We start from the raw sequence: 23,787 nt of genomic DNA on the forward strand, positions 1-23,787 counted from the left end.
ATGCACTATACATGTAATTTTGTGAATGAAGATTGAAGTAAATAATCTAAAATGCTTGGTTTCACTCGTAAATAGATATTTATGATATGCATGATGTTTTAAATGATAATATAAGGCCCAAAAAAAGTTTGTTTCATGTAGCACGCGCATTTTGTTTTTGACGGCTTATTGTGCGCATTTGAATTTTTTTCACGTACAAAGAAAAAAAACCGGAAAAATTGCAAAACAATAATATAAAACACTACTGGCGTAAACATTTACACATACACAACAAACGTGCATAGTGAAAAACTACTGCAGGTTGAAATTGGGTCATATATATTCTTGAATATAAAGAAATATGATTTCTTTTGTGTGTGTCAGAGAAACCCACTGTAAATTCCCATTCCAATTTGCAGCGAAAGGGGTATTTTTTTTTCTATTTCAAGACATGGATTATAAAAAACAAAAACAAAAACGCATTTCGCATTTGACTTTTTGAACCTGCTACAGGAAATAAACATGTTTTTTTATTGGCCTAACACAAAAGAAATAAAAGAACATCATTTAAACCAAAAGTATTTTATTATGATAAAATATTATTTATTAAAACAAAGCAAACCAACTGTGAAATTATTGAATGACAATGTTACAACATATCATATCAAAGATAATACTTTCAACTTGATAAAATTATTTCCCTGAAATAAAATCGAATGGAATTTTATACAGTCTAGTCCGTGCTTTTTCTGGTATTTTAAGGTCTTTAGCTTATTACTTGGTTACAAGTCTTGATGACAAAAAGGCACGACCTTTGGAAACCATTTTACTTTGCAACCGGACTACATCATAGGATAGTGCATACTCCGAGCTGTTGCTATTTGCCACTTGTACCACGTTTAAGTTACCAGCATCTAATATCTAATTTTAACCAATTGTATTGGGGTATAACGAAAAAAAAATTCTTCTTGTGCCAAACTCGTTTGATGAGTAGATGAGGGAAAATGGAGGGATCGGATGATAACTTTTGTACCGAGAGGGAGTGATCACTCAGTCTCTTCAACTGATCAACATAGTAATCAAATATAATGACTGCTTAAGGTTGGTCTGAACCCTGGAATTATGGAAACTTTCGGGCCTCATAACTTCTAAATTGTTGGTCTAAAGTATATAAAAGTATCATTCATATTTAGAATGGCAAAGACTTGGTAAGTTCATCTGTGAGGTCAAATTTGGGCCAAAATGCCATTTTTTTAAAATTAATTTCAAAAACTAGATCAAAATATCTAGGACCCGTTTTTTCATCAAAAAAATTTCACCAAAAATATTTGAAATTTGGGCCAAAATTTTTTTTATGATTTTTTTGACCATTTTTGGTGCAAATTTCTCAAAGTTGATCTTAGATATTTTTATCTAGTTTTTAAAAATTAATAAAAAAAAATTTGGCCCAAGAATTTTTTTGTTCCGATGTACGAAAAAGAAGTGGGCCGAAAACAGTTTTTTTGGGATTTTGGTCCAAAAATGGCATTTTTGCCCAAATGTGACCTCACAGATGAACTTATCAAGTCTTTGCCATTCTAAATATGTATACTTTTATATACTTTAGACCAACAATTCAGAAGTTATGAGGCCCGAAAGTTTCCATAATTCCAGGGTTCAGACCAACCTTAAGCCAAAATCTTCTCGGACCATTCGGGCCCTTGGGTTTGCAATTTACAGGCCCTCGTCAATTTTCGGCACGGCCGGAACTATTATTCGTATGTTATTCTAGTCCACATTCGGTGACCTTAATAAGACTCGACAATCAACACCAGGTAAATGCTATTGAATTGACATTGACGCGATTCTGTATTGAATCCCTCTTACTGACTTTGGTGACAACATTTCACGGATCCGCAGGTATAGGGTATTAAAGGATCCAAACTGACTTTCACTAGATTTTGGCCCGATACGTAAAGCGCCTATTTAAAATGCAAATTCCGGACTAGATGGAGCCAAAGCCTGGAATTAATTAATCTGAGAACCGTATGAGTAGTTTTGTTTCTGTTTTTTAGATTAAAACTATAAAAGGATCCGAATGTGAGAAAAGTGCTTTCCCCGCTATATCATTATATAAATGAAGACATCACGAATGCTCCGTTAAGGTATATAGTATTATTTCCTGGTTTTCTGGCAGCATGAGTCTTTACCACTTTGACCGCATTTGCATCTGGGGCAATGATACCCGTCATCACACTCTGAAAAGAAACAAGAACGTATTCTGTAATAAGAAATTTAACCGATCCACTTTCGTGGGTCTTTTGACATCACTAGCTGGAATACGTCTATATTACCCAATAAAAGCCATTGGCCACATACCCCACTATACGATCTTTTAAAATTAATTAGGTTATTATCATTATTATTAGTAGTAGTAGTAGTAGAAGTAGTAGTAGCAGCAGCAGCAGCAGCAGTAGCAGTAGTAGTAGTCGTCGTCGTTCCCACACATGTGTCTGAACATGAAAACAATGTAGCTTCCTAGCAAACACAAAAACGTTTTAAAAACGTTTTAAATAAGTTATATTTTGGCTTTTGGTTTAGGTAAAAACGTTTTAATAACATTAAAATGTTGGGTTATATAAAGGTCATGATAACGTTTTAAAACGTTTTGTATAAAAACACACTACAACAATATTTTTAAATGTTTTCAAAAATGTTATTTTTGCAAACATTTTTGGCAAATATTGTGTCAATACTTAAATAACATTATGTTAAAATATTTGAACCCAGCAAACACAGAAATGTTCTTAAAATGTTTTTTTTTTCAAAACCTTTTAATAACATTAAAATGTCGGGTTATATAAAGGTCATGAAAACCTTTTTTTTGGCGCCCTCTACGGAGGGCCACATATAGGCATGACTTTGTGAAAAGCTTCTAATTTCACTCTTGCTAGATTTACTCCTTAATTGTTTTGCTAAAATTATGCCCAGCTCAGAAATAAAACCACAATATGCTAGGATTTTATTTTATTATTGTTTTCTGATATGCACGGGATAAAATGATGTGTGTATATTCTTTGTTTCAAATACAAAATTAATGGACTTATAAAAACACCAAATAACCCGTGACCTTTGTATGGTTTAAACCAGTTTACCGCCTCTTAGAACCCGATAGACGGTGATATTTGACCATTCTAATTATGTATGTTTTGAACATGTTTGCACATGAACTAGTTGTTTACAGTGTGAAGAATCTACAACATGCTCATCTATCAGGGCACAGTTCTTTAACCCCAATACATTTGTGCATTCATTGAAAGGCCTTTGAAAATGTGAGTACAAAAATTCATACTTTGCAACTTAAGGTCAAATTTTGCACTATGATTGTTTAATTGAAGTTATTGATAATATGCCACTGGAATGAGGCCATTGTGGTCCATAGTGATTGCACACGGTGCACCTAATCCTTAAACCAACACCAATTAATTATAGTTGACCAACACAACCACTGACCAATCATGAAATCACTAATTGGTTTATGTGCTTGAATCGACTGCTAACTGATTGTGACCAAAGATATTAGAATACAGCTCAGTATCTTTGTGGTGACTATCTCTGATAAAAAACATTAATTAACGAAAATCAATTCTGGTCAGCAGAGAAAGGAATAAATTCGGAAGACATGACTGTGTTGAAGGTCAGAAGTGTATTTGCAAAAATAATATTTATTGTAATATGCCTAACTGCTGGGAAGGGTTCCTAGCAAGGTAAATTGAAAGAAACCCCAATGGCTATTTTGTCTGTTTAAAATAGAGTTCTATGGCCGACTTAAAGTCATAATTATGACGTAATTTTGTTATTTATTAATTAATTTTTAGCAGAATTAATAACATAAAAATGGGCTGTGCCCGTTTCATGAAGAATAAGTATTGTTTGATATGAAAGGAGGGTATGATTGTTTTGTATTAGTTTAAGTATTTCCTAGCCTCTCTTAGCCACATGGTTGGCTACAAAAGACACAGAGTATACCTTAGGATAAACTGGCATGAGTGCGCCGACCCCAAGTTTTCAATATTTCAGGATTGTTTCTGGACGGAGCTGAGGTCGGGTGAAAAACGAAATTACGTTTACATGACTTTGTCGAAATTCGTCGTGTGACAAGAATGAGTGTATTGATGACTAGGGGGAAGCTCACTTATTTGTGTATTCTAGTTATCCATCATATACCCTAGGCCCTGCATAACGAAATTCAGCAATATTCAATATCCAAAGCAATATCCTCACTACAATAGGCCCCCAAAACAGAACTCCCACCCACATAATCGCAAATTGATACGAAAGCTTCATTCCATGAAGCATTTCTCTCGCATTTGATCATCTTCTACTCTTCCCTAAAAAAAAATCATTATAATACCAAATCTAATCACATGGAATTCACCATATCCCGTCCAGCTCACATTGGGCGCCACATTACTTTTTTAAAGGAATTTTTATTAAATCGTTATTGAAAATATTTTGGGCAAACATTTTTCGCAAAATATTTTTCAACTAAAATAACATTCTGTTTAGAATGTTTTGTATCAAGTTTTCAAGAATGTTTTTGGAATGTTATTAAAACGTTTTTATACCCTTTATATAACCCGACATTTAAACGTTTTCTGACAACCTTTTATAACTTTTTGCGAATGATGTCGAAAACGTTTTGTGTTTGCTGGGTTACGACTATTTGGTGCGGACATCTTACTATAATTCACCGGAATCTGTGTGTTTGTTTGTTTGTCTGTCTTTCTTTCCGCCTATTTTCTCAGAGACTATGGGTCCCACCAGGTCCCACGTTACTCAAACTTGATGAGTGGATGCATCTTGACCCGAGAACAAGTTTGTTTTGATTAGTGGGTCAAGGTCACCCGAGCTGTCTGTCCACCTATTTTATCGGAGACTAGGGTCCCACGTTCCAGAAATTGGGTGAGTTGGTGCATCTTGACCCGAAACAGAAAAAGTTTGTTTTGGTTAGTGGTTCAAGGTCGCCCCGAGGTCACCCAGAGGTCATCTGATGTCAAATTAGTAAAAACTGCTTTTTCTCGGAGACTAGGGGTCACACGTTCCTCAAACTTGGTGATTGTGATCATTTTGACCAGAGACAGTAAAAGTTTAGTGGGTCAACGTCATTCGAGGTCATTCAGGGGTCATCTGAGGCCAAGTTTGTAAAACTATCATATGGGCATTAAACTTGGTGAGTGGGTGCATCTTAACCCGAGATGTAACAAGTTTGTATTGGTTAGTGGGTCAAGGTCACCCGAGGTCATCCAGGGGTTATCTGTGGTCAAATTAGTAAAAACTGTTTCTCTCGGAGACTAGGGGTCGTACGTTTCTCAAACTTGGTGCGTGGGTGTATCTTGACCGGAGACAGAACAGGTTTGTATTGGTTAGTGGGTCAAGGGTACCCAAGGTCATCCAGGGGTCAAATTTGAGGTCAAATTAGTTAAAACTGTCATGGGCGTGAAACTTGGTGGGTACAGTCAACATTTAGAGCTAAACTTTCGGAAAGTCATTTCGGGGTCACCAGGGGTCGTCTGAAGTCAAATTAGTAAAATCTGTCATATATGCAGAGCCAAATTTTGGAAAGGTCATTTCGGGGTCACCAGGAGTCATCTGATCTGAGGTCAAATTAGTAAAAACTGTGGTATGGGCATGAAACTTGGTGGGTACAGTCGCCATAAGCCAGGTAATTGCGACAGCCGAGAACCGCCAAATACGGGCGACCGCCTAGTTAATTTAACAAATGTGTACTCAGAACTGTAATGGGATTCGTTGGAAACTTAAAAATACATTTAAACCGCCGCCATTACTCCATTGCCACAAAAGTAACCACGGCGAAAGTTACTCAGTGAAAACAACACTATATTGATTGAAATTCCTATTATTTGATATGAAAAATTGATTTGAGGAAAAATGCAATTTATTGTAAACTTATAATGGGTACTGGGTATATTGACCACTTACTTGGTTGATAGAAGTCTCCTCCATCCGGTCTTTTAATGAGTTGCTTCATAAAGACGTTTTCAGAATCAGGCCGTTTTACAACACCACCTTCTGACGGGTACCGCTTATATAAGATGACCGGGGCAAGGAATAATTGTTCCTCCATATAGTCCGTGAACTCCGAAGATGATATATTAAAAATGCTTGCTATAAGCAGAAAAACTAACACTGGTTTGAAGAAAGCCATTTTTGATATTGCTTTCACCTTATGTAAAGTGAATAACTAAGCTGCCCTTTCCCGATGTCCTTCACAAGAATTTTACTGAATAATCAAGATGGCTAAATTCTGTGAAATAAATAAAATGAAACTGAATTAGTTTGTATCAAATAAAGTAATCAAACAAACAGTTGGTGGTTTGAAAGGCATTGGTAGTCAAAGAGCAGTAACTAAAAATAATTCGAGCGTCAGGTTTGGTGTTTGTGTTTGCAAATTATGATTGCAACAGATATTAAAAAGTAGTATAATATCATTAACTTGTGTGCCAATTCGGCGAAGATGTATTTTCGCCAGCCCATTTGCGGGCTGGTATCTGTTTCATAGATCGGGTTTGTATGCTCAAGAGATTAACATATTGGTATTGGAATGATTTATTTTATTTTACTTTTTGTGGTGGTATTTTTTTAAATTATTGTATAGTAAAGTATGTTTTGCCGTTTCAACGAACGAAAACGATTGAGTATTGCCAAAGTTATGTTTGAATTAATTATGACTTAAAAAGTTATCATAGGTTAGGCCTAAACAATAACTTGTTCAGCAATCAGCATTATCAACATGGTCAACAAGGTAATTGCCGCGGGGTATATCATCAATGAGGTTACATCAGTGGACTACTGAGCATAGCATGATGTTTGGTTGCCTGTGAGTAATTATTGATATGTTGATAACAGATCTAATAATGTTGTAGAATCAAAATCTTCATTATATCATAGACTTGTGATTGAAGTCAAAGTAATTATCTATCCTATCCTGTATCGTTTTATGGATAAAAATGACTCTAAATGTTATTGATGATTTTATTGCTATATTAAACATCAGTTTTGTCTTTTCAACGGGAAAAATCAGATGGAAAATAACGTTTTTAGGGGCTAGCTATAATATGGGCACAAGCCTATAGTATTGAACAATATTTTGACATGCATTTATAGAATATAAATAAATTATAAATACTGTAAAATGACATAAAACTAAAGTGAAGCCACTTTCTATCTTTTTTATTTGATTCATAAAATTACATTCAGCAAAAGACTGAGAAAACACACAATGCATACTATTACAGAATGGATAAGGTAAAATGCCATGTCCATAGCTTTGCAGGAGTTTTGGACTAACAATCAACAAGTTCAGAAAAATACAGTTTAAAAGTGAAGATTGTAGTGAGTGATCAGTCCTTTATCATGTGCTTGCCACTATCTACTTTTCAGTAAACTATACATTGCGAATTAATATAAAATCATTTAAAAATAAAATGTGCATGTAAGTTGAGTTTATATAGCGAATTAACTAACAACTGCAGTGTATATCTTGATTTTAATAATAAGCATGGGCAAAAAGCAGAAAAGACAAAAAGACAGAACAATTTGGAGTAATGAATTAAAGAGTTGACAGGATTTATAGGAATTAATGTGTTTTGCTATTTCGGTGTGCATGTTCTCATTGATGGTTTGGTGGACTGTCGTGTAACATGGATGTAAGCGTGATCCTAAAAATGCCTTTCACAGTGACCCAAACTAATTACAAGACCTCTTCCCTTTTAAAAGGATTTTTTATCTCAAGTATTATGTTGCTCCATTTAATTTTGAATAAAACAAAATAGACGCCCCCCCAACAACACCCCTCTCCGATCAGCCATATCTAACATCATACTGCAACAACTGCACGGAATACACGTTGTTTATAGCCGGGTGTTTGTATCCCCACTCTTGTAGTCGCACAGAGCAGGGTTACTGAATTAAGAGCTCGGCCCTTCGAGGTCGTTTTTGTAGATATCTTGTAGCTATAAAAAGTTTGTGAAAAAATTATCTAAATTGTCCCATTTTCATCTGGGAGCATTCCCCCGTCCAATATCTTTTTTCTCCTGTGTGGTATATACGATCTATTCCGGTAATCTACGCCTAATATGCTTTACATAACAAAAATCGGCACATAATGAAAGAAATCAAATTGATTTGTAAATCACTATAGATTAGACTTACCAAGACAATGCTTCGCATCATATGTACAGTATGGGGCCTACCTGCTTCAGTCCTCTCAGGTTTGCTCTATATCAATGAAGACCTTTCGTCTTAATTTATGGCAATCAAAATTTATAGCTATAGCTTCAAACAATTAACTTAATGACATCCTTCTAAAAACAAAACCAAACCCCAAAAACCCGCAAAATACTGTTTTCCTTACCTGATTTCGTTACACGCATCTTTCAGTATCGTTTACTTTCTAAACACAAACGCCTTTGTGGGAAACACTATTCAAAACAGTAGTGGGGCTACTTATGGTTATGGCTTGTTATCTGTGGGAAGTAATGGAACATTATATGATTTTGGTCTTAAAAGAGGATTTCGTGATCCTAGCATCCTCTTTTTATGACATTTTTCAGTAGATATCCACGAAAAAAGATTATTCCCAAAATATCAGTTGTTTCGGATTTTGCGTTTGCGAGTTATGCATGCTTATGTGTGTTATACAAGACACTGTTGTAATTTCGTTCTGGTATACCAGAACGAAATTCAAATTTGACGATATTTTTGCTAAACGAATTAATCTGCAAGAAATATTTGGTACATAAACATTATGTAGCCAAAGGTTTCCAGTGGTATAAAAATCTTATTTTGAGAAAAGTTGGGGGGGGGGGATGAGGCTGTGGATCACGAAATGCCCTTTTAAATGATAGATAGTTCCAGGAACTCAAATCAAATTGTTACCATTTCATTCTCCCAGCCCCTTGAATTTCAAAATGGCCGTCATTTTCTACATATTTTGGACTATAACTTGGTTTTTGAGCTCAAAGTCAAAATTTTCAATTGATCGTTGGCATTTCATCCCATTTACATACACTTTAAGTACATATCATTAGATTGATAAGGTTTACTTCGAAAATATAAATTTTCAATCATTTGCCATAAATTATATCGCGAATTAAAAAAAAAATCAACATTGTTTGATATCAGAAGGACATTCTTCGTATTCAGAATGCAATTCGATATGTCTGATGCGCTCTCATGTGCCACAAAAAATACTGCGAGTGCCCAAACGCGCATAGCAGAGCCCTTAAACATGTTAAATGATGGTTGTTATGTGTTTTCTATCTTGCATTAAAGCTATCTGTTTTTAGTTGCATTTTCACGATTTCAATGTACCCATAACCATATACGCCGTAGAAGTGACGTAGTTAATCGGATTAACTACCATAGCAATAGATGAATACAATTTTGACTATACCGCCCTGCACTACAACGTTCACGCGGTACTGATGCATTGAACCATAGATGTCAAAGAAAGGCTGATTACTCGCACCTGTAAGATAAGTATCTTTGAAAAGAACGGTATTGTATTCAATCTATGTTTGCTGACATACGCATGTGATTAGTGCAATCTGCTTGTAGTGCAGGGCGGTCTATTCAAAAATTGTATTCATCTATTGCTATGGTAGTCAATCCGATTATGACGTCACTTCTACGGCGTTATACATTATAGCAAGAAGCAGCTTTTGCGATTAAGGACCAGAATCAGCTTTAAGGTTATACGATATATTGTTGAGTCGAAGCAGCAGAAAAAAAGTAGTTCACAGCATCTTGCGAATGGTAGTGAGCTTTAGCAAAAATTGCATTGCTCAATTCATAGCATTCAAATATCACAGATATACTTTTGTAGGTCTTGTGGTTCTTGAGTTATGTTGTAAAGAGGGCTGACACAACAACACTTTTGTAAAATGTACATAACTCATTAACAACAATACATTAAGCTTGTTTTCAAAGTATATGATTTGTAGAATGCAAAACACCAAAGTGTTATTTTTCAATAATACATTGATTCAGATAATGAAAATTACTTTTTTGGCTGCTTCGACCAACAATACCTCGTATACACTTAATAGTATAAACCGCCCTAAAAGAATAGAAGAAAATTTGACGGCAAAAATGCATCTTGCACATTAACTTTAATTGTTTTTTACAAGACGAACAATTTGAGACTATTATGGTTAAAACCGGAACATTCGTTAGGTGTGCGACCTTTTACTTTTTTGCTTGAGGTCGCCGACTTAAGTACACTTTTCAGAATCGTTTTGACGAGATAAATAATGTGGTGTTGTTTTGAATAAAATTTGATCAATTTTGAGCCATCTTTTTGAGCCATATTTTTGTCACTTGTTTTTCTGGCATTTTAAGGTCTTCAGCAGAATTATTGCTTGATGACAAAAAATGCACGACCTTTGGAAACCATTTTACTTTGCAGCAGGACTACATCATAGGATAGTGCATACTCCGAGCCGTTGATATTTGCCACTTTTTATTACGTTTTTGTTACCAGCATCTAAATTTAACCAATCGGGGGCGTTAGAATTTATTGAGGTATAATGAAAAAAAAAGAGATTTCTCCTTGTACCAAACTCGTTTGATGAGTCGATGAGGGGAAATGGAGAGAGCGGGTGATAACTTTGGTACCGAGAGAGAGTGATCACTCAGTCTCTTCAACTGCTCAGCATAGTAGTCAAAATTATGTGAAGATTCTTCATAATGACTGCTCAAGCCAAAATCTTCTCGGGCTATTCGGGCCCTTTGGATCTATTGTTCAGTATTCTAAAACTTGTGAGTACACAATTTTTGGTCCTACATGTATGTAATCTAAAATTATGGAAAGCCGTGCCAGGTGCAATGCTAGTCATTTGTGACACGATCTGGTCCATGGGGGCCAAATGCGGCAAATTTGAAACTGAGATAATGGTAAAAATATGGAGTAAAAAACAATAGAATACATAAGAAAATAGGCATCAAAAAACTTCATAACTTTAGAACCAAGTGTGCTAGACCTTTGGTGTTTTCAGCAAATGATAGCCAATTGTATGTGTAATGTAATAATTACAGTAACCCAATTTTCAAAAATGCCTCCTTTGGCCCCCATGGACCAGATCGTGTCACATTTACACATAAACATTAAAGAAATCATCATGAGTTAATATTAGCACAATTATATTTGTTGCAAGCTGGGGGCACCTTTGTTTCCAATGGACAATTTATTGTGAAATTTCAGTGTACAAGGAATACATTAAAAAAAATTCCACATAGCCTCCGCATGAAAAGTATTTAATTTGAGCCTTTTTATTTTACATGGGGGTGACGATTAGAAATGGACGGCAATATTGAAAAACCCTCATTTTGGGCCATTTTAGACACTAAAATGTCCATAAAAAAAGAATAGCACCTAGTTCAGATGTAAAACACAATGCTACCTGAGTGAGTACAAACATAATTAAATACATTTCATTCGGGGGCTATTATAGCAAAAACAAAAAATGTCCTATACCTTAATGGTTATGGAACAAAGGTGGGAGGGGGCGGGTCGGTCATATAAGTAAACAAATATAGCTTTAAGTAATGCGTAATGTTAAGCCACAAATTATTTATTATTCAAGGTATGTCATCAACTCGACAACAGACACGCCCATGGTACAAACAGTTGTAACGTGTAAAAAATCGTGTTTATGGACAAAAAAATGATACTTTAAGGTATTGTTTTGTTAGTTTCTGTATTGCGCATCATACATACACATGTGTTGTGGTCAAAAAGGTAACAATCTTTATTTTGACCTTTGACCCATCTGCCATCAGAGGCAAACCCCTTAATTGACTGAGGGTGAGATCGTCCATTTTGTTCAACTCTTCATAATAATTACGGATCGATTGTAAAATGTTAATGTTATTCTGGTCCATATTATGTGACACTAAACTAAGACTTCAGATTCGCCAATCAACAACATAGTCAGACTGGTCCATTCTGGTCCACATTTTTGACACTTACTAAGACTTCAGATTCGCCATGCCCCAATCAACAACATAGTCAGACTGTCAGTGTCCATAGTTTTGTTCTTTGATAGAGTTTGCTTCTCGAGATCACCAATTTCAAAAATATATTTACTGGACCTCTATCAGCATTGAGCATTTTGAGATATGGAGGGTCAAAGTTCATACAGAGGTCAAAATTCAAAACTGCTCTAACGCTATTGAAACGTTCACCAAATCATTCTGCTGTCATAACGATCCAGAAAAAGTATACTTTTACACATTTGTGATATTCCCTTTAGGAGATATAGCAGAAAGGTCAAAGGTCGCCATTTAACCTCCACGGAAGTCAAAACCTGAAAAGACTCCGATTTGTATGCAAATAGTCTCAAATTTTTCGTCTGCTTCAAAAAGCTACAAAAAGGAATTGAAGCTAGGATGTTTCGTTACCATGGTATCATGGTGACCAAGGTCAATTTTCATTGAATCATACAGACCTGGCCCACAATACAAACTATTATTTTTCTGCATTGATTGCATGATGAACAATTTGAGATTTTTTTGGTGAAGATCGGAAATTTTTTCAGGTTTTGACCCCTGTTGAGATCAAATTGTAACTACAGAAGGGCATGTCACAGATAGGTAAATGTATGCTTTTTCTGGACCATCATGACGAGCGGAATAATTTGGTAAACTTTTCAACAACCCATTTTAAATTTTGACCTCCGTATGAACTTCGGCCCTCTGTATCTCCAAATGCGCAATGCTGATAGAGGGTCCAGTTAACTTATTTTTGAAAATCCACCAAAAACAAAACTATGAACACAACAAGCTTCTGTGGAAATGTTACGTTTGGCAGCTGGATTATCAGGTAAATGCTATGGATTGAATTGACGTCGACGCGAGTCTGCAATGACATGATTGAGTCCGTGTTTGATGACAACATTTCACGGACCCGCAGGTTTAGGGTATTGCCGGGTCCATAGTGATTTTCATGGGCTTTTGGCATGAGAGCCTGCCCGATTTCAAGCACTGTTGGCCCGCAAATGTCTGAAGCTCAATTATGTTCATTTTACTATTTATATATATAGTCTATTTATAAAGGTAAAGTCCGGCGCACACCGGATGGAGTCAAAGCATGGAATTAAAGCAACCTGGAAAAATGTTCTCCCCGCTGTATCATATGTAGATGAAGATCCAACGGCAACAACGAATGCTCCATTAAAATAAAATAGAGAACTATTTCCTGTTTGTGTGCAATAGACGTGAAACGTTAGCAGCATTTTCCACCGCAGCATCTGGGGCAATAATTCCCGTCCAGACACACTGAAAAGAAACAAGAAAGTATTTGTAGCACTGGAATTCTTTATTATTTTAGCCAAAATAAATTTGGCACAATGTAATCTTTTAAATGTACGATCTTTTTATAATTAATTAGGCTACTATTTTTTTAAACCTGATTATTTTGCATTGGCGTAGATCCCGGGGGGATAAATCCCCCCCCCCCCCAATATTTGCTAGGGGGTGGTCCATACAATCATCCCCAATGTTGACGCCTGTATGTGGATTGATTTCTGGCCAAATTAACCTCATATTTGGCCATTTTAGCCCCCAAAATTCCAATTTCTTGCGCGCTTCGCGCACATTTAATCCACTATTGCACAACATTTCATCAGTATAGCTTCGCGCGCATTTGTACCATAAACTTATACTGTAACCAAAAGGAGCTGCATTCACTATACTTCACTACTTCACTATTCCCGGCCGTATGGCATTTTCCATATACTCGGATAGTTTTGTGGGGTTCATTATCGAACCCCAACGGGTTTAGCTTGTATTTATATTATTTATTAACATAGGCCTATTTGTTTGTGTTTTTAAATTTCAAAAAATCCCATTCAATTACACAGTTGACGATGGAAATGTACTGAATTTAGAGTATGCACGTCACCACCTTTCTACATTAATTAAAATTCCTAATAATTTATTATGTGAAATTGATTAGAGCAACAAAAAAAAGAGTAAACTTTTCGTGGGAATTGGACATTGCCCACTTACCTTTATGAGAGAAATCTCCTCCACTCGGTCTTTTAATGAGCTGCTTCATAAAGACATTCTCAGGATCTGGCCGTTTTACAACACTACCTTCTGGCGGGTACCGCTTATATAAGATGAACGGGGCAAGAAATTCTTCTTCCATATAGTCCGTGAACTCCGCAACCTCCGAAAACGATGTATGGAAAATGCTTGCGATAACCATTACAACCAACACTGGTTTGAAGAAAGCCATTTTTGATGTTGCTTTTTCTTTATGTAAGGTTAATAACTAAGCTGTTCTTTTTTAAATATCAAGATGGCCAACTGTGAAATAAATAAAATGATACTGAATTAGTTTGTATAAAATAAAGTAATCCAATAATTAGTTGGTGGTTTAGAGTGGCATGTGCTGTCAAATAGCAGCAACTGGTTATTTTGGTTATTTTGAGCACCCTTTCCTCATCAAAACGCTGATTTTGAGTATCAGGGGAAATGTCTGTCCTATTTATCTCATATCTCACCCGGTGACATTTTAGGCCTGAAATCTGTTTTGATATTGCCATAACAACAAAAATCCGGAACCTATGTGTAGCAATCCCGGGGTAGCAATTTAACTTTAACTAAGTTTTTGGATATTATGGTGATGGGTCTTGATATGACGTAGTAAAGCACATTGTGTTAGTGTTACAATCAGACCACACGCCTTCAGTAGTAAACAAATACTTGAAAGACATAATTCCAATAGATATTTAAAAAAGTAGAATTCTATCATACACTTAGTAACTTGAATGCGAATATATATTTTCTCAAAATATTATGTTGAACCCTTTTACTTTCAAATAAAACGAAATGAAGGCAGAAACAAAGGTGTCCAATAGTCAAGACTACGGACAACGGTCCCCTCGCCGATCAGCCATGTCTTTCTTGATGATGCAACCACTGCACACAATGATATGTGTTGTTTGTATCCAGGGTTTGTATCCTTTCTCTTGGAATTGCACAGAGCAAGATATAAACTGATTCAAGAGGCTTTCAAAGTCGTTATAGTACCTGCGTATAATCATTGGTAAGTTTGAGATATCTTGTAGCCAAAAACAGTTTGTGAAAACAATTCTAAATTGTACCACTTTCAATTTGGAGCACTCCGTCCAATTTCGTTCTTCTCCGGGGTTCTTCTCCTGTGTGCTCAATATAGACGAGGTTAGGCTTGGTATTTAATACATATATATCCGATCTAACACAACATTAAATGTACCGGCTACATTAAAATTAGTGTTCTCAATCAATTTCCAGTGACTGTGGACTAAACTGCCTGGATACGGCACGGTTTAGGGAACATTCGATGACATTGTTGATCTAATCATCACCCTCATTCCTCACGTGTATTTAAAATAAAGCGTTAATACACAATTCGTAATCATTCACTTCAATTGAAACTTTAGCCATGAGATACATTCGAGCCCCACGTATTCAATCACTAAAGTATATAATACAAGGTGTCCCATAAAAAGGTTACATGTAGAAAATGAACCGCACTTTGCGATGGAACAAACCAAATACTGTATTTTTTTTCAAATTTGATTTATTTATCCTTTTTGTAATTGTCTGCTAAGTTTCAACTCCGTATCTTAAACAGTGGCGTACCGTGGCCGCCTCCCCAACCCCGGGGGCTGAAGAAGAAACAATTTTGCCGCCCCTTCCTTAACAGCCCGAAAAGGTTGACCCAATTTTTTTCACGGTCGTTTGAAAAAGTGAAGAGCAAAAAAAAAAAAAAAAAAAAAAAAAAAAAAAAAGGATTTTAGGCCCTAGCGCCCTAAAATCAACCCTTTTATCAACATTTTTAATGCTTTTTCAATTTTTGGCGCCCTTTTTCTTTTTTTCTTTGCTAATTCATTTTGCCGCCCCTTCGTTTTTGCCGCCCCTGTTTTTGCCGCCCCTTCGTCTAACGTCGCCCCTTCGCGCATGCCATACGCGCATGTTAAAGGCAATTAAACTTATGAGCGCAAGATGACAGGTGTGTCAAGAGTGATCAAAATATCGAAATGTGAACACAAAAGCGCATCTTTGTTTTCCTATTTTTTCTTATTACTTTTTTTTCATGGTTGAACAAATTACATTAAAGAAACATATTGAGAAATTTAAATTTAATATGACACATCAAAAAATATATTCAGGTTTAGAGCTTTTTGACTGTTGGTGGTAACAAATAAAGGAATGTGGTCATAAGAGAGAAAAACATTTTTGGTGAAAGCATCTCCTGCTATCAACACAATGAAATTAATAACAATCTTTTGCATAGGATTTGTTTGTGGTGAAATCGCTGCTGTGATATACTGTAAGAATATTGTTAATTTTCTGATTGAACTATTGACATAAAACTGAACGCAAGATGACAGGTGTGTAACACTCTCATTCTATGCTCATAGATTCTCAGAATAAAATAATGCCTCTTCCATGCTATGGTTGGGCGACTCAAATGCTCCACTAAAATGCTAAATACACGGTGGTAATGGATCTCGCGTTGCATTACGTCACGTAAACAGCTTGCTCAGGAATGCGTGGAATGCGGACTAAGTACGCAAATTTAACATTCACCGGCGGTTCTAGTAAAGAGTACATAGATTATGTTATTTTTGGGACACCCAGTACATAAGAAATGCAATTTTATGAAAGTGATGAATTGTCCGACGAGTAGATGTGTTTCCTATTAGTTAAAGATTCTGGTCGCTCAAGATTGATTGACCGCGAAAGTCCACTAACCGCGTCGCCCGATAGTGGACTTTCGCGGTTAGGCGATCAGAGTAGCTCAGAGTCTGATTAGATGATCTGGTAACTATTGAAGAAAAACAGGTCGTACTCGTCGGACTAGTGATGGATTGTAGTCTCACATATTTCGTCCATAAAAAGGGCATTTCGTGATCCACAACATCATCCCCCCACTTTTCTCAAAAAAAAGTTGAGATTTTTATATCACTGGACACCTCTGGCTACATAATGTTTATGTTCAAAATATTTCTTGCAGATTAATTCGTTTTATAGCAAAGATGTCATGAAATTTGACAATGTGTTGTCAATGTGTTGTAATTTCGTTCTGGTATATCAGAACGAAATTACAACACATTGTCTATGGAGCATATAAACACATAATCATGCATAACTCACAAACGCAAAATCGGAATCAACTAAAATTTTGGGAATAAGCTTTTTTCGTAGATGCTAGGATCACGAAATACTCCTTTAAACAATATAATTCATAAGATACAAACAATTAATAGCCAAGTAAAGAATGCGAGCCTCACAAATTTCCTCAAAGTGAGGAGTCTAGCCTCAATATTTGGCCGCCGCACTTTTCTGTTTTCCTAAATTGTGCCAAAGCTGTAACTGCCACACCCAAATTCAAATTATAGAGATAATAGACAGTAATATAATAGGCCATACCTACGTGTATATGAACGTGAACACGGTAGGTAACCTCGAGATGTCACGCGATGCCGTTGTACACCTAACAAAAAATCACCCACGCACGTACATGATCAGTAAAATGCGAATTTCAAAACGAATCCCCAATCGAGACCATCAGATCAGACTTACCGAAAAAATGCTTCGCAATGTGTCCCTGCTTCAGCCGTCTCAGGTCTGCTCTGAATATGTAAAGATCTTTCGTTTTATGGTCATCAAAAATTATAGCCATAGTTTTACAATTACCTTAATGACATCATTAAGAAAAAACGCGAAACACCTTCTTTTCCCTGTCGACGTAATGCATCTTTCAGTAATAAGTAATCGTTTATATTGCCTAAAACACAGATGCGTCTGTGCGGTAACATTATCCAATAAAGGGCCGAGATTTGACAGAAGTTGTCACCTTGTGTGCATCGATATCACTCATTTCCCCCCGAGTAGGCAGACAACCCATTCACCACTCCTTACAAACAACTGACGGAGAAGCAATTGGAAGCTCCTCCTTGGTAATAATCACTGCCCCCCCCCCCGCGATATGATAAGTTAGATGTCTATAGCCCCCTTTTTGACGATATTTGACAGATGATTTCACTCTTTTTTGCCCCCTCTCTAGGCATAGATCATTATACAAAATCTAGCTACCACTGGCACGTCAGACATAATGGGAAATTCCACGAAAAATAGCTTTAGTAACTCAGAAAAGATTTTAGAAAGGTGTTTTAAGTTTTCTTCTTTACACGTGTATCTGTGTAGCGAAAGCGACTGAATTGAGTTGAATCATAAACCATCTGGTCGTGATAGGTAATTTTAAACAATGGGGCATTTGAAGTAGTATTTTAATTTATGATTTTGAAATAAATATCATATTATTGAAAGCCATATTATAACATTTCTTTTTAAAATAGATTTGCATTTATTTTCCATAAAATGTTAGCTTTTACTACCAGATGTACCTACTACCTACCTATCCTCTTCGGGCCCTGTGGCCCATAAGGCTGCAGAACTTTTAATTTTGAGCCGAACAAGTGAGGTAAAGCAAAGAAAATTGGAATTTACTACTAGCGCTATTATATGTTACTCCGGCGGTTGTATTTATACAGTACGATCCTCTGGCGTGTGGGGGGGGGATCCCGCATGCCGTGTACGTAGTATGTCTATGGTGTTATGAACATCGCATACGCGTTCGACTAATATTTCTACCATAATAATAAAACGACGGTTCCGGCGGTTTATTCAAAATCTCGGATTTAGACAAAACTACGGCACCTAAAGTCTTGATTTTTTTAGAGAATCTTCATTTACTAAAGTATATTACCATGATTACAGTCGTGTAAAAACCTGAATTTAAATTTTTTTGAGGGCGTTCTCCTCAGCCAATGTTATAATATGGCTTTAAGTCAATTAAGTGAAAACAAACATGAAGAACCTTTGCTTTTGTTTTGACATCTTTGACGATAAGCACGAGACTTCATTTTATGCTGTAAAAACTTGATGTGCGAAATTAGCAAAAAGTAGCTCAACTCGGGCGATTAAGTGAAATAGAGTATAGCGTTTGAAAGACACTAGGAAAGACACCAAGTAAAGTTTTTCTGTACCCAAGATATTACCTATTCTACTATATATCACATTTATGCCATGATCCCTTTTATTTTTTCCGAAAAGTAAAAATACAATTGCTAATCATGAGAGTCATGCAAGCTTGATGCGCGAAAATGTCAAAAGTAGCCCAACTCTTTCTGGACGATTTAGTTAATTGAGCATAGCGTTTGAGCCTGAACTAGTAAAGAAGTTTTTCTGTTAGCCAAGGTGTTACTATACTGCTTCTACTGCTTATAACATTGTTGCCATGATCTCTTTTATTTTTTTCTGATAAGCGAAATTGCAATTGTATAATTTTTATTGTTACAGTCTGTATTCGATGTAGTAAAGTTGTGAACACCACTCCTCACATTTTATCCCGCCTTTGCGCAAAAGGATATTGATCGATTACAACGGCTCCAGAATAAAAGTGCCCGCTTAGTCTTCTTGTCGCCGAGACGCACTTCCATCAGTCCCCTGTTGAAAGAACTCCATTGGCTTCGTATAAAGGAACGCATTACTTTCAAAACTCTGCTTTATATATACAAGTCACTGAATGGGCTGGGTCTCAGGTATATCGATGAGTGCCTAACTGTTAAACGTCCTTATGAGGGCTCAGTCACCACACGTTCGGACCACGGTCTTAATCTTCGTGTACCAAGGACGAACAAGGGTGCCGGGGACAGGGCCTTTTCAGTGGTTGCTCCTTACAAATGGAACTCACTCCCCCTAAATATCCGCAGTGCCCAAACTGTCACCGGGTTCAAATCCCTTCTCAAAACATACCTTTTCTCATGATGTTGCTTTTGTTTGTTTTGTTTTGTTTTCTGTGTTTCTGCGCTTTGTATCCTCTGTCATTAGGCGCATTATAAATGCCGTGTTACTTACTTACTTTCTTACTTACTTACTTACTCACTCACATTTCTTCAAATGTTTCCAAAACATAATATATCCAAAGTAAAATTCAAAGGACATGAGAAATTCCTGTGGCATAAAAATAAATAGGATTCTGATGTACGTACAAGACAATGATATCACTGTGTATCACATCTATCATGGAGCCATCAAGCAAGGCTATCATTTTATCGTATCAATATTACTTTTATGATAAATCACGAAGTGCCATGTAATCGGTTCCCACCGCCAGTTTATTTGGGGGAATTGTCAGTTTACAAACGATAATTTAGTAACATGATCATACCCTATACGTTTCATGGGGAAGTGTATGATAAGCCACTTACATTACAACAATTTTGTTGTTGTTGTTGCTTTTATTTCAATGAAAATAAGATTTTTGGCGGTTCCACATGTTTAAAAATAATAAAATGAGTCAATTTACAAAATCGGGACTTGACTAGAAATTGAACAGTATCCGGTACCCCTGTCATGCCTGTGTTCCAGCACACATTTGCTGTACCATGGACAACGCCAGTAAAAATGAGCTGCTAGAATTGTGATTTTAATCCTACATGGTATTCACGAAACACAACGCACTATCCACTTGTACTATAGCAATCATGGTAATATCTCAGCACACATTTTTGACTTTATTCGCTCAAGATTAGAAAAGATTGCCAGAAAACGAGCAACTATCGGGGTATATAAACAGTGGCGTAGATTTCAATTTGAAATGTCGAGGATGAGGTTTGGATAAATTTCGGGAAAAATGTATAGTGAATGCAGGACCTTTTGACGACAGAATACTTTAATGGTACAAATGCTCTCGAATTGCGCCAAAATGTTTTGCATATTGATATAAAGCTAAACTAGTAAAATGTGGTGCAAAAGTGGAAATACATGCGCACGAAGCGCGCAAAAATTGGCACTTGTTAGGCTAAAATGGCCAAATATGAGGTTAATTTGGTTAGAAACACACATACAGGCGTCAAAATGGGGGGGGTGAGGGATGATTGTATGGCACACCCTGTTAAAATATGGGGATATCCCCATCCCCCGGGATCTACACCTATGTATATAAAGAGTATATGAAGGGTATAAAACGTTTTTATAACAGTCCAAAGCATTTTTTCAATCTACTGTAATAACATTTTTACAACATTTTAAAACGTCTCATGGCCTTTATAAAACCCGATATATAATGTTATATAAATGGGATTGCTTTTACCAAAACCCACCAAAGCCCAAAGTATAAGCCTTTTAAAACGTTTAAACGTTTTGTGTTTGCTGAGATACATACATCAATGCACAGGGTGCTGTATAGGCAATGTACACTGCCAGGTTAACCGCCGTCGTATGATCAGATGATAGATTATGATAATTGTGCAAACTGACTGACAATATTGGCCTGGCATATTCGGCGACCAGGTCAGCGGCGTACCGGGGCAAAATTTTTTCCGTAGTTAACATTTGATAGGGAAGCCTTTTAAGCAATACGCGGTGTCCCGCACACTATACACAATTGTTAATTACGGTCAAAATAATTCGCTGTCGGGGCCACTGAGCCAGAGGTGGAAAGATTGCCATGTAGGTCCGCAAAGACAAATAAGTCAGTAGAAGTAGACTGATTTGTACCACCCCCAGCCCCAGATTTTGTATCCGTCATAAAAATGCGCGTGTTTACACCCAAATGGCCTAAGCTAATCGTAGATTTACTCCATTAGATCGTTTACCCGGGCACCTTACCCGGGGGTAGAACCGGTCATCAAAAATGACCATACAGCTCTTTTAAAATTATTACAAGAGGTACTGACTTTTTACCTATTAGTTAGGTTGAAATGGTCATTTCTTTAGGAGAAAATTCTGTGACAATTGCATGTTCGTAGAATTTTTAGCCGAACAACAATATTTTGGTACATAGCCAGAATTTACCAAATTTGCATGGGCGCCCTCTCATTATGACGTCACAGCGGTACTGTGTGGGGAATGTTTGTACTTAATTGATACCACTGGATATAGGAGACCCATAGCTATTCATTGGAACCAAATATAATGATGTAATTTAAAAATAGAGGGGTTGCAACAACAACCTTCTTCGTAGTCAAAATATGGCACAGTAGTTCTAGGGTTAATTTAGCATTGGGTCAGATCTTATACTACCCAGCAAACACAAAACGTTTTCGACATCATTCGCAAAAGGTTATAAAAGGTTGTCAGAAAACGTTAACATGTCGGGTTATATAAAGGGTACATTAATGGTATAAAACATTTTCATAACATTAAATAACATTTGTTGGTAATTTACTGCACAGCAAACACAAATGTTTTACAGAAAACATTTAAATGGCGGGTTTTATGATTAAGGTTATAAAAACGTTTTAATAACATTCCAAAAACATTTTTGAAAACTTGGTACAAATCATTCTAAACAGAATGTTATTTTGGGGTTGAAAAGATATTTTGCAAAAAATGTTTGCCCAAAATATTTACAATAACGGTTTTAAAATGTTTTCACGAGCTTTATATAACCCGACATTTAAATGTTATTAAAACGTTTTGTAAAACACATTTTAAGAACATTTCTGCGTTTGCTGGGTGCAAATATTTTAACATAATGTTATTTAAGTGTTAACAAAATATTTGGCCAAAAATGTTTGCAAAAATAGTTTACAATAGCATTACGAAAACATTTAAAGAATATTGTTGTAGTGTGTTTTCATACAAAACGTTTTAAAACGATTTCATGACCTTTATATAACCCGACATTTTAATGTTATCAAAACGTTTTTACCAAAACCAAAACCCAAAATATAACTTATTTAAAACGTTTTAAAAACGTTTTTGTGTTTGCTGGGTAATTCTTTAGTTGTTTCTGACAATGTGGTTCTCATTCTTAGCCACTTAAGGGATCTAAAATGAGCGTTTATTGCGTTTCGACAGTATTTTTTGTGGCACATGAGAGCACCTCAGACCTATCGAATTGCATTTTGAATACGAAGCATGTCTTTCTGATATCAAATAATTTTCATTTTTTGAAAATCACAATATAATACAAATTTTATGACAAATTATAAAAATTTGATATTTTTCAAATTTTTGATATATAACAGTCCTCGAAGTAAATTATATAAATCTAATGACATATTCTTAAAGTGTATGTAGCAGGGAGGAAAAGCCGACGGTCAATTGAAAATTTTGACCTTTCATATTGAAGATATGGATTTTTCCCAAAAGACCAAATTTTTTTGGGTGTTTTGGGAAAAAAATCCATATCTTCAATACGAAAGGTCAAAATTTTCAATTGATCGTCGGCTTTTCATCCCACCTACATACACTTTAAGTATAAATCATCAGATTTATAAAGTTTACTTCAAGTACTGTTAAATATCAAAAATATCAATTTTAATGATTTGCCATAAATGTGTATTAAATTGCGAATTTCAAAAAATCAAAATTATTTGAAATCAGAATGACATTCTTCGTATTCAGAATGCAATTCGATATGTCTGATGTGCTCTAATGTCCCAAAATAAATACTGTCCAAACGTTCATACCCCAGCCCTTAATAACTACAGACTATTTTATTGAGCAAAAATTAAATCACCGTCATAAAACTCCCCTTGTACTAAAATGATAAAACTTGTTTATAACTTTAGATCTTCAGTTGGGCGCACTGTAAGCGTGTGAGCATAGACTCTGAATATGTATTCAGATTCTATGGTGTGAGTATGTTCAAAGCCCCTCGGATTCCATTCATTCATTCACTCATTCCATGGTTGCGTCGTAGATTTTTAAAATACCAATTATTCAGACTTACCG

At 36.0% G+C, this 23,787-nt stretch overlaps 2 long non-coding RNA genes across 2 annotated transcripts; both read right to left on the reverse strand.

The window, feature by feature from the left end:
- Window positions 1-1,477: 1,477 nt before the first annotated feature.
- LOC140170087 (uncharacterized) lies at window positions 1,478-8,261 on the reverse strand. The gene is made up of 3 exons (XR_011861485.1): window positions 8,194-8,261; window positions 5,962-6,286; window positions 1,478-2,216 (listed from the first exon to the last, which is right to left on the reverse strand). It is a non-coding gene; the product is annotated as an uncharacterized lncRNA (long non-coding RNA).
- Window positions 8,262-11,594: 3,333 nt separating this feature from the next.
- LOC140170079 (uncharacterized) lies at window positions 11,595-17,704 on the reverse strand. Its single transcript, XR_011861479.1, has 3 exons — window positions 17,623-17,704; window positions 14,053-14,355; window positions 11,595-13,320 (listed from the first exon to the last, which is right to left on the reverse strand). It is a non-coding gene; the product is annotated as an uncharacterized lncRNA (long non-coding RNA).
- Window positions 17,705-23,787: the final 6,083 nt, after the last annotated feature.

The sequence above is a fragment of the Amphiura filiformis genome, chromosome 14 (genome assembly GCF_039555335.1).
Source record: "Amphiura filiformis chromosome 14, Afil_fr2py, whole genome shotgun sequence".
NCBI lineage: Eukaryota > Metazoa > Echinodermata > Ophiuroidea > Amphilepidida > Amphiuridae > Amphiura > Amphiura filiformis.